Raw genomic sequence first — 8,942 nt, forward strand, 5'->3', positions numbered from 1 at the left:
CTCCGCCGCCCGCGCCTCGCTGCCCCCCGCCAGCCCCGGCTCTCTGCTCCGCCCGCGCCGCCTCCTCTCCGCCGCCTCCGCTCCTCTGCGCCGCATCCCGACAGCTCCGCCCCGGGGCTCAGCCCTGCGCCGCCGCCGCTCGGGCTCTCGCCCGGCCTCACACTGCCCGGTGGCTCTGCACGGGCACGAGGTTGTCTCCTGGCACCTGGACTCTCCCCGGCCTCCAGCAAGGACTCCCCAGCCAGAAGAAGCCTGCACAGTGCCCGCTGCAGCCTGGGACAGCTGCAGGGCCTTGAGCCAGCAGATGGAGCATCTTCCCAGAGCTGTGTCCCAGCTCAGGGGCTGCAAACAGCAGCCAGGGATTTGCAGTGGGTGGGAGTGAGGAGGCTGAGAGCCTCCCTTCAGCTGCCTCTGCACTCAGAGCATAATGCCATAAAGTTGTGTGGTGGCAAAGGCGGAGTGAGGACAGATGTGTCCATGGGCGTGCAGGGGTCAGGGCAAGGAGTAATATTGCGGAATCACAGAGTCAGAATGTAGGTAAGAAGGGAACTCCAGAGGTCATCTAGATCAGCCCCTGCTTCGAACAGTTCCCATTAGATCAGGCTGCTCCAGGATGGAGATTGCAGAAACTCCCAGGTAAATCCTTTCCAGTTCTCATTTTTTCTTTCAGCCTATTGCTTGACTAGAACTCCCTATGTTCCGGGAGCTGCTCATTCCCTCTACTCCTGTCACAGAGCACTTCCACAGTCTAGTCTATCATCTTCTCTGGTTCCTTTGAACAAGTAGTTCCTAGACCTGCTGGGAACAATTTGGCTAACAGAGATCAGTGTACCATCCGTTCCCTGTGGTTGGGTGTCATCCCCAAACCTACGGAGGGCGCCCTCCTTCCCAATACTCATGGCATTCATGAAAACATTAAAAGATATTGGTCCTACTGCTGATCCCTGACAGACCCCACTATTGTCTGCCAGCTGGGCTTTGCATCACTAGTCACAACTCTTTGAGCCTGGTAGTCCAGCCAATTTTTCGCTCACATTATCATCCTCTTACTGAACCCATTTGTCACAAATTTGATCATAAAAGAAATATGGGAGAGGATGCCACTCCAGGTGTGGCCCACCAGTGTTGAATGAAGGGGAGCAATCACCCTTCTTGACCTCTTGGCAATACTTTGTCTAAGGCAGTTGAGAATATAATTGGACTTCCTTGCTGCAAGGGCACTTCGCTGAATCACGGCCAACTTGGTGTCTACCAGAACCCCTAGGTTTTTTCTGCAAAGCTGCTTTCCAACTGGGTGACCCCAAACTGTCCTAGTGCATGAAGTTGTTCTTCCCCAGGGGCAGGAATTTACACTTCACCTTGTTGAACTTCATGAGATTCCTGTCAGCTCATTTCTCCAGCTTGGCGAGGTCCCTCTGGGCAGTGGCCTGACCATCTGGTGTATCAGCCACTCCTCCCAGTTTGGTGTTGTCTACAAATCTGCTGAGGGTACACTCTGTCCCATCATCCAGGTCATTAATGAAGGTGTTAAACAGGACCAAGTACCGATCTATGGAGTACACCACTAGCCACTGGCCTCCAGCTAGGCTTCATGCTGCTGATCACAACCCTCTGGGCCTGGCCATTCAAACAGTTTTCAATCCACCTCACTGTTTGCTCATCCAGCCCTTACATCAACAGCTTCTTTATGAAGATCCTATGGGCAACAGCATCAAATGTCTTACTGAAGTTGAGCTAGACAAGATCCACAACTCTCCTCTCATCTCCCAAGCCAGTCACTTCATCATAGAAGCTTATCAAGTTGATCAGGCATGACTTCCCCTTGGTGAAGCCATACTGATTACTCTTGCAGACTTTCTCATCCCTAACATGCCTGCGTTAGGCAGGCTTTCCAGGATTAGCTGCTCCATCACCTTCCCAAGGAGAGGCTAAAAAGCCTGTAGTTCCCTTGGTTCTCCTTCTTGTATTTCTTGAAAACAGGAATAACATTTGCTTTCCTCCAGCTCTCAGGCATCTCTCACAATCACCAGGATCAGCTGAGATAATCAAGAGTAACCTCACAATGACATGAGCCAGCTCCCTCAGCACTTATGGGTGCAACCCATCAGGGCCCATGGACTTACATTTGTGCAGTTTGTTTAAGTGTTCCCTGACCTTAACTCCTTCCACCAAAGGCAGGTCTCCCTTGCTCAAGACTTTCCCCCTGGTCTGCAGCTGGGATTCCTGAAGGCCAGTCTTGCTAGTAAGGACTGAGGCAAAGGCGGCCTTCAGCACCTCAGCTTTTTCCATATCCTGTGTCACCAGGGCCCCCATTCCATTCAGCAGTCATCCTACATTTTCCATATTCCTCCTTTTGTCACCTGGGTCCTTACAGAAGCCTTTCTTATTGCCTTTGACATCCCTCACTAGACTTACTTCCTGCTAGGCTTTATCTTTCCTAACCTCGTTGTACATTGTCTCTATATTCCTCCCAGGTTGCTTGTCCTTGCCTCCACCTTCTGTAGGCTTCCTTTTTGTGTTTGAATTTGACCAGGAGCTCCTTGTTCGCTCATGTAAGCCTTCTGGCATGCTTTTCAGACCTCCTTCTCGTTTGGATGGGCATCTCTTGAGCTTGGAGGAGGTAGTCCTTGAATATTAACCAGCTTTCTTGGGCCTCTGTTCCTTCTAGGGCTTTATCCCAGGGGACTCTTCTGAGTACAGCTCTGAAGAAGCCAAATTGTGGTCTCCTGAAGTCCAGGGTTGTGAGCTTGCTATTCACCCTCCTCGCTTCCCTCATGATCCTGAACTCCACCATCTCATGGTCATTGCAGCCAAGGCTGCTTTTGTTCTTCATATCCCAAATGAGCTCTTACTTCTTGGTGAGTATGAGGTCCAGCAGAGCACCTGTCCTTGTTGGCTCTGTGTTCATTTTATTCAGTACCTATTTGGTCCAAGGTCTCAGCCCCTGCCTGACACAGCACCAGGCTGATGAGTCCATTTGGCATTGGCTCGGAGACGAGGCGGGTGTGTGTCCCAGTCCAGACACCACCGACACTGCATTAGAAACAGATCCACTCAAGAATGGCCAGCACATGGTTGGCAGGATTCCTCAACCTTTCTTCCTGTCCACAAAGCAAACCCCATCCTTTTCAATTCTCTAACACTGGGGAGAGCAGCTGTGTATTGGCCTGGAGAGGCAGGGAAGGGGAACTGCCAACCATGCTGAGGCACTCCCAATATTGTTACACTGAATTAAACTAAGGATCCAAGCTGGAGTGAAACCATCCTTGTTGTGGCCTGAAGGCAGCAGTAAAACATTGTGAGCTTTGCCTTACTTACACTATTAATAACCATCATCATCATCCCATTTGGTCTTGCTGATCCCTACTACATCAACCCTTGTCATAAGCAGAAGGTATCTTAGGTCCTTTGCAATCATAGAATCCTAGAATCATAGAATGGTTTGGGTTAGAAGGGACCTTAAAGACCACCTAGTTTCAACCCCGCTGCAATGGGCATGGACACCTTCCAATAGACCAGGTTGCTCAAGGCCACATCCAACCTAGTCTTGAACACTTATAGGGAGGGAGGAGCCACAGCTTCTCTGGGCAACCTGGGCCAGTGTCTCACCACCCTCACAGCAAAGAATTTCTTCCAAATATCTAATTTAAATCTATCCTCTTTCAGTTTAAAACCATTCCACTTCATCCTATCACTCCATGCCCTCATAAAAAGTCCCTCTCCAGCTTTCCTGTAGGCCCCCTTCAGGTACTGGAAGGTGCTATAAGGTCCCCCCAGAGCCTTCTCTTCTCCAGGCTGAACATGCCCAACTCTCTCAGCCTGTCTTCATAGGAGAGGTGCTCCAGCCCTCTGAGCATCTTCGTGGCCCTCCTCTGGACTAGCTCCAACAGTTCCATGTCCTTCTTATGTTGAGGACCCCAGAACTGAACGCAGCACTGCAAGGGGCGTCTCATAAGAGCAGAGTAGAGGGAGAGAATCACCTCCCTCGACCTGCTGGCCACACTGCTTTTGATGCAGTCCAGGACACCGTTGGCTTTCTGGGCTGCAAGAACACACTGGCCGGCTCATGTTGAGCTTCTCATCAACCATCACTCCCAAGTCCTTCTCCTGAGGGCTGCTCTCAATCCATTCTCTGTCCAGCCTGTATTTCTGCTTGGGATTGCCCCAACCCACATGGAGGACCTTACACTTGGCCTTGTTGAACTTAATGCAGTTTTCATGGGCCCACCTCTCAAGCCTGTCCAGGTCCCTCCGGATGGCATTCCTTCCCTCCAGCGTGTCAACCACACCACAGAGCTTGGTGTTGTCAGCAAATGTACTGAGGGCACACTCAGTCCCACTGTCCACATTGCTGACAAATATGTTAAACAGTGCTGTTGCCAGTACCGACCCCTGAAGAAAACCACTTGTCACTGGTCTCCACTTGGACATCAGGCTATTGACTGCAACTCTTTAAGTGTGACCATCCAGCCAATTCCTTATCCACCAATTGGTCCATCCATCAAGTCCATGTCTCTCCAATTTAGAGACAAGGACATCGTGCTGGACAGTGTCAAATATTTTGCACACGTCCAGGTAGATGACATCATTCGCTCTTTCCCTATCCACCAATGCTGTAACCCCATCGTAGAAGGCCACCAGATTTGTCAGGCACGATTTGCCCTTAGTGAAGCCATGTTGGCTGTCACCAATCACCTCCTTGTTTTCCATGTGCCTTAGCATAGTTTCCAGGAGGATCTGCTCCATGATCTTGCCAGGCACAAAGGTCAGACTGACTGGCCTGTAGTTCCCCAGGTGTTCCTTTTTTTCCTTTTTAAAAATGAGGATTATGTTTCCCATTTTCCAGTCAGTGGGGACTTCACCAGACTTCCATGACTTCTCAAAAACGATGGATAGCGGCTTAGCAACTTCATCTGCCAGTGTCCTAGGGACCCGCAGATGCACCACATCAGGTCCCACACACTTGTGAACATTCAAGTTCCTTAGATGGTCTTGAATCACAGAATCACAGAATCCATCAGGTTAGAAGAGACCTCTGGGATCATCGAGTCCAACCATTGCCCTGACACCACCATGTCAACTAGACCATGGCACTAAGTGCCATGTCCACTCTTTTCTTAAATACATCCAGAGATGGTGACTCCACCACCTCCCTGGGCAGCCCCTTCCAATGTCTAATAACCCCTTCTGAGAAGAAATGCTTCCTAATCTCCAACCTGAACCTCCCCTGGCGAAGCTTGAGGCTATGCCCTCTTGTCCTATCGCTAGTTGCCTGGGAGAAGAGGCTGACTCCCACTCCGCTACAACCTCCCTTCAGGTAGTTGTAGACTGCACTAAGGTCACCTCTGAGCCTCCTCTTCTCCAGGCTAAACAACCCCAGCTCCCTCAGACGTTCCCCATAGGTCATACCCTCCAGACCCTTCACCAGCTTGGTCGCCCTCCTCTGGACTCTCTCCAACACCTCAACATCTTTCTTGAAGTGCGGGGCCCAGAACTGGACACAGTATTCAAGGTGCGTTGAACCTGATCTTCTCCTACAATGGGCAATTCTTCATCCTTCCAGTCGCTGTCTGTGCCTTCTGCGACTTGCGCCGTGTGGCTGGAGCACTTGTCAGTCAAGACTGAGGCAAAAAAGTCATTGAATACCTCAGCCTTCTCCATATCCTGGGTAACCAGGTCTCACGTTTCTTCCGGAGAGGGCCCACAGTTTCTCCAGTCTTCCTTTTATCACTGACATACCTGTAGAAGTTTTTCTTGTTGCCCTTAACGTCCCTGGCCCGATTTAATTCTATCAGGGCTTTAGCTTTCCTAACCTGCTCTCTGGCTGCTCGGACAATTTCTCTGTATTCTTCCCAGGCTACCTGCCCTTGCTTGCACCCTCTCTAGGCTTCCTTGTGAATTTGTCCAGGAGCTCCTTGTTCATCCATGGAGGCCTCCTGGCATTTTTGCCTGACTTCCTCTTTGTTGGGATGCATCACTCCTGAGCTTGGAGGAGGTGATCCTTGAATATTAGCCAGCTTTCTTGGGCTCCTCTTCCCTCCAGGACCTTATCCCAAGGTACTCTACCAAACAGGTCACTGAAGAGGCCAAAGTCCACTCTCCTTAAGTGCAGGGTAGGGCACTTGCTGTGCACCCTCCTTGCTGCCCTAAGGATCTTGAACTCCATTTCATGGTCACCGTCGCCAAGGCTGCCTTTGAGCTTCACATCCCACACCAGACCCTCCTTCTTGGTGAGAACAAGGTCCAGCGTGACACCTCTCCTCATTGCCTCCTCTAACACTTGGAGAAGGAAGTTGTCATCAACGCATTCCCGGGACCTCCTGGATTGCTTATGCCCTGCTATGTTGTCCCTCCAATAGATATTGGGGTGGCTGAAGTCCCCCATGAGGACCAGGACTTGTGAACTTGAGGCTACTTCTATCTGTCTGCAGAAGGCCTCATCTGCTCGGTCTTTCTGGTCAAGTGGCCTGTAGCAGACGCCCACTATAATGTCTCCAGTCCCTGTCCTCCCTTTAATCCTGAACCATAAGCTCTCGATCAGCTCCTCCTCCATCCCCAGCCAGAGCTCCATGCACTCCAGCTGGTCATTGACATAGAGGGCAACACCCCCTCCTTGTCTCCCCTGCCTATCTTTCCTAAAGAGCCTGTATCCATCCGTTCCAACACTCTAGTCATAGGAGCCAGTGACTGGACATCTGTGGGCAGAGACACAGCACTGATGATCACTGGCAGCAGAGCAGCCAGGAATGACTGCCTCAGCTCCAATGGATGGTGCACAAAAAAAGGAGCCACTACAAGGTGCCCCAACCTCCCATTCCTCTGTGAATTGAGAATGGTCTCCTTGTGCCCTCACCCACTCATCTCAGAGCAACACCCTTCTCCTTTGGCATTGAGGAGTGTCCACAGAGGGAAGGACCACATGGAGGTCAGGCTTGAATGCAGCAGAACTTTAATGAGTCAAAAGAGGGAAACAAAGTCACTCCAAGTAGAGGCCAGTGGTTCAGGGAGCACCAGGAACAAGACAGAGGCTGCTCTCCTTGGCCATGGAGAAGTTCCTGCATGATGTGTGTCTGCCTGCCTGGCTCACAAAGGGTGTCCCAACCTGGTTAGTTGTCCTAACCAGGCTGGCCATGCGGGGATATTGCAGCCCAGGGGAACCAAAGGAAACAAGGAAAAGGTAAAGAAAGGCAAAGCCATTCATCTATCCTTAAAACAACATCCAAAATCTCGATCCTCTGCCCAGCACCGCGTTCTGAGTTCCTCAGGGTTTCTCCCTGGGGCTTTCCCAGCAGCTTTAGCAGGGGAGGCACCTTCTACCACAGTAGCGGTTGGAAATGCCAGAGAGGTCACAGCACCCAGAGTTGATGGGCACTCCATCACAGCTGAGGATGCTGCCAACAGCAGCAGAGGTGGAGGAGCCCACAATGGTGTTCTGTGGGAAGGAGCTGAGAATGGGGCCAGGCAGGGTCACCACCACAGGGGAGGGCTCGATGACAACAGTGGAGTTCTGGCACTGCCTGACACAGGGCTCATTGCAGCTGCTGGCCAGCGGGGTCGGGCCGCAGGGCTGGCATGGCAGGCAGGGCAGGCACTGGTTGTAGCAGGACATGTCTTGGGCCTGAAGATGCACCTGGGAGAGAGAACAGAGAGGAAGCAGAACACAGGCATGGGTGAGGAACAGCCTGGTTAGCCTGTTGCGAAGGATCCAAGGCCACAAACAAGTGGGAAGATGAAGACTGTTCCAGGAGCCACATGGTCTTCATTGCCTTATCTGACCAGGTCCCTACAAAGAGCTACCAGACCCAAGGAAGTTCTCTCCTAGTTCATAAACCAAAAGCCCCATCAGCCACATCCAAGAGTCTGTCTAAGCTGACATTCTCCCCACTGTCATGACAAGGAGCTCCAGGGTCAAGCACAGAACAGAGCCAACATCATCTGAGTTGTTCATTGAGTGGACATCTAACCTTGGAGGAAGAGGAGAAGGGATTTCAGACTCACCTGGTTCACAAGGAGAAAGAAGCAAGAGAAGGGGATGAGAGAGTGCAGACTTGGGCTGCCTTTTATACTAGTCCTTCATTGCTGCAGGACCAGGGGCACCCTTTGCAGAGGTAACAATTTTCTGACAAGCTCATCTTGAATGCAAACCATCACAGCTAATGATATGGACTGTGCTTTGGTTTCCTGCACTGCTGCCTTTTCATTTCCAGCTTGGTGCCATGCCCTTTCCTAAATGAAGGCTTCTTCTGAGGACTGGGATGAAAGACCCCAGGATTTCTGGGGCAGGAATGCAGCAGTGCTGGCAGAAGACTCAGCTCAAGTGCTGGATGGGTCCAGAGCAGGCAAATGATGTCAGCCCGGGTCACTCTGTTGGGACTGTTTGAAGTGTTGTTCTCAGGAAGAAGCTCCAGCAGTCCTCAGCTGGGTGCCCAAGGGCTCCTGTATGTGAGGATGTATCCTATCCTTCTCTTTCCTTCCGTCCTCAGCTCACCCTGATGGTCACTTGTTGCCTCCTCAGATGTGTGCAATGTGCTGCTAGGTTTTGACCCTATGCTGCCTAACACTGCCCTCAGGAAAAAATTCTAGCCTGTTTTGAATTGTCTCCTCTCTGTGCAGCCTGTGAGTACACAAACAATTCCATGGGCATTCCTGGGGCCTTCTCCTTCCCCAGCATGCCCTAACCGTGCCACAGTTGTCCCCAGCTGTCCTCAGCATAGTCCACAGTTGGTAGTGCTTCTATGTGTGTTCCTGTCTTCTGTGCTCTTGTGTGCAGCTGGGTTTGTGTGAGTGTACGTGGGTGCAGAAATTTGTGCACGGTTCCACACCGAAGTGCATGAGCATGTGTGTGTCCTTTTGTGTCCCTCCTCACAAACAGACAGTGCTGCTCATGGCAGGGACAGTTTCCACTGCTCTGTCCATGGGCACTGCAGAGCAGAATGTTCCCA

General features: G+C 51.4%; 1 pseudogene; it reads right to left on the reverse strand.

Moving 5' to 3' along the window:
* Window positions 1-7,294: 7,294 nt before the first annotated feature.
* Window positions 7,295-8,132, reverse strand: LOC137673665 (feather keratin Cos2-3-like; annotated as a pseudogene).
* Between the last annotated feature and the right edge of the window lie 810 nt (window positions 8,133-8,942).

Source organism: Nyctibius grandis, chromosome 26 (assembly GCF_013368605.1).
Source record: "Nyctibius grandis isolate bNycGra1 chromosome 26, bNycGra1.pri, whole genome shotgun sequence".
Taxonomy (NCBI): Eukaryota; Metazoa; Chordata; class Aves; order Nyctibiiformes; family Nyctibiidae; genus Nyctibius; species Nyctibius grandis.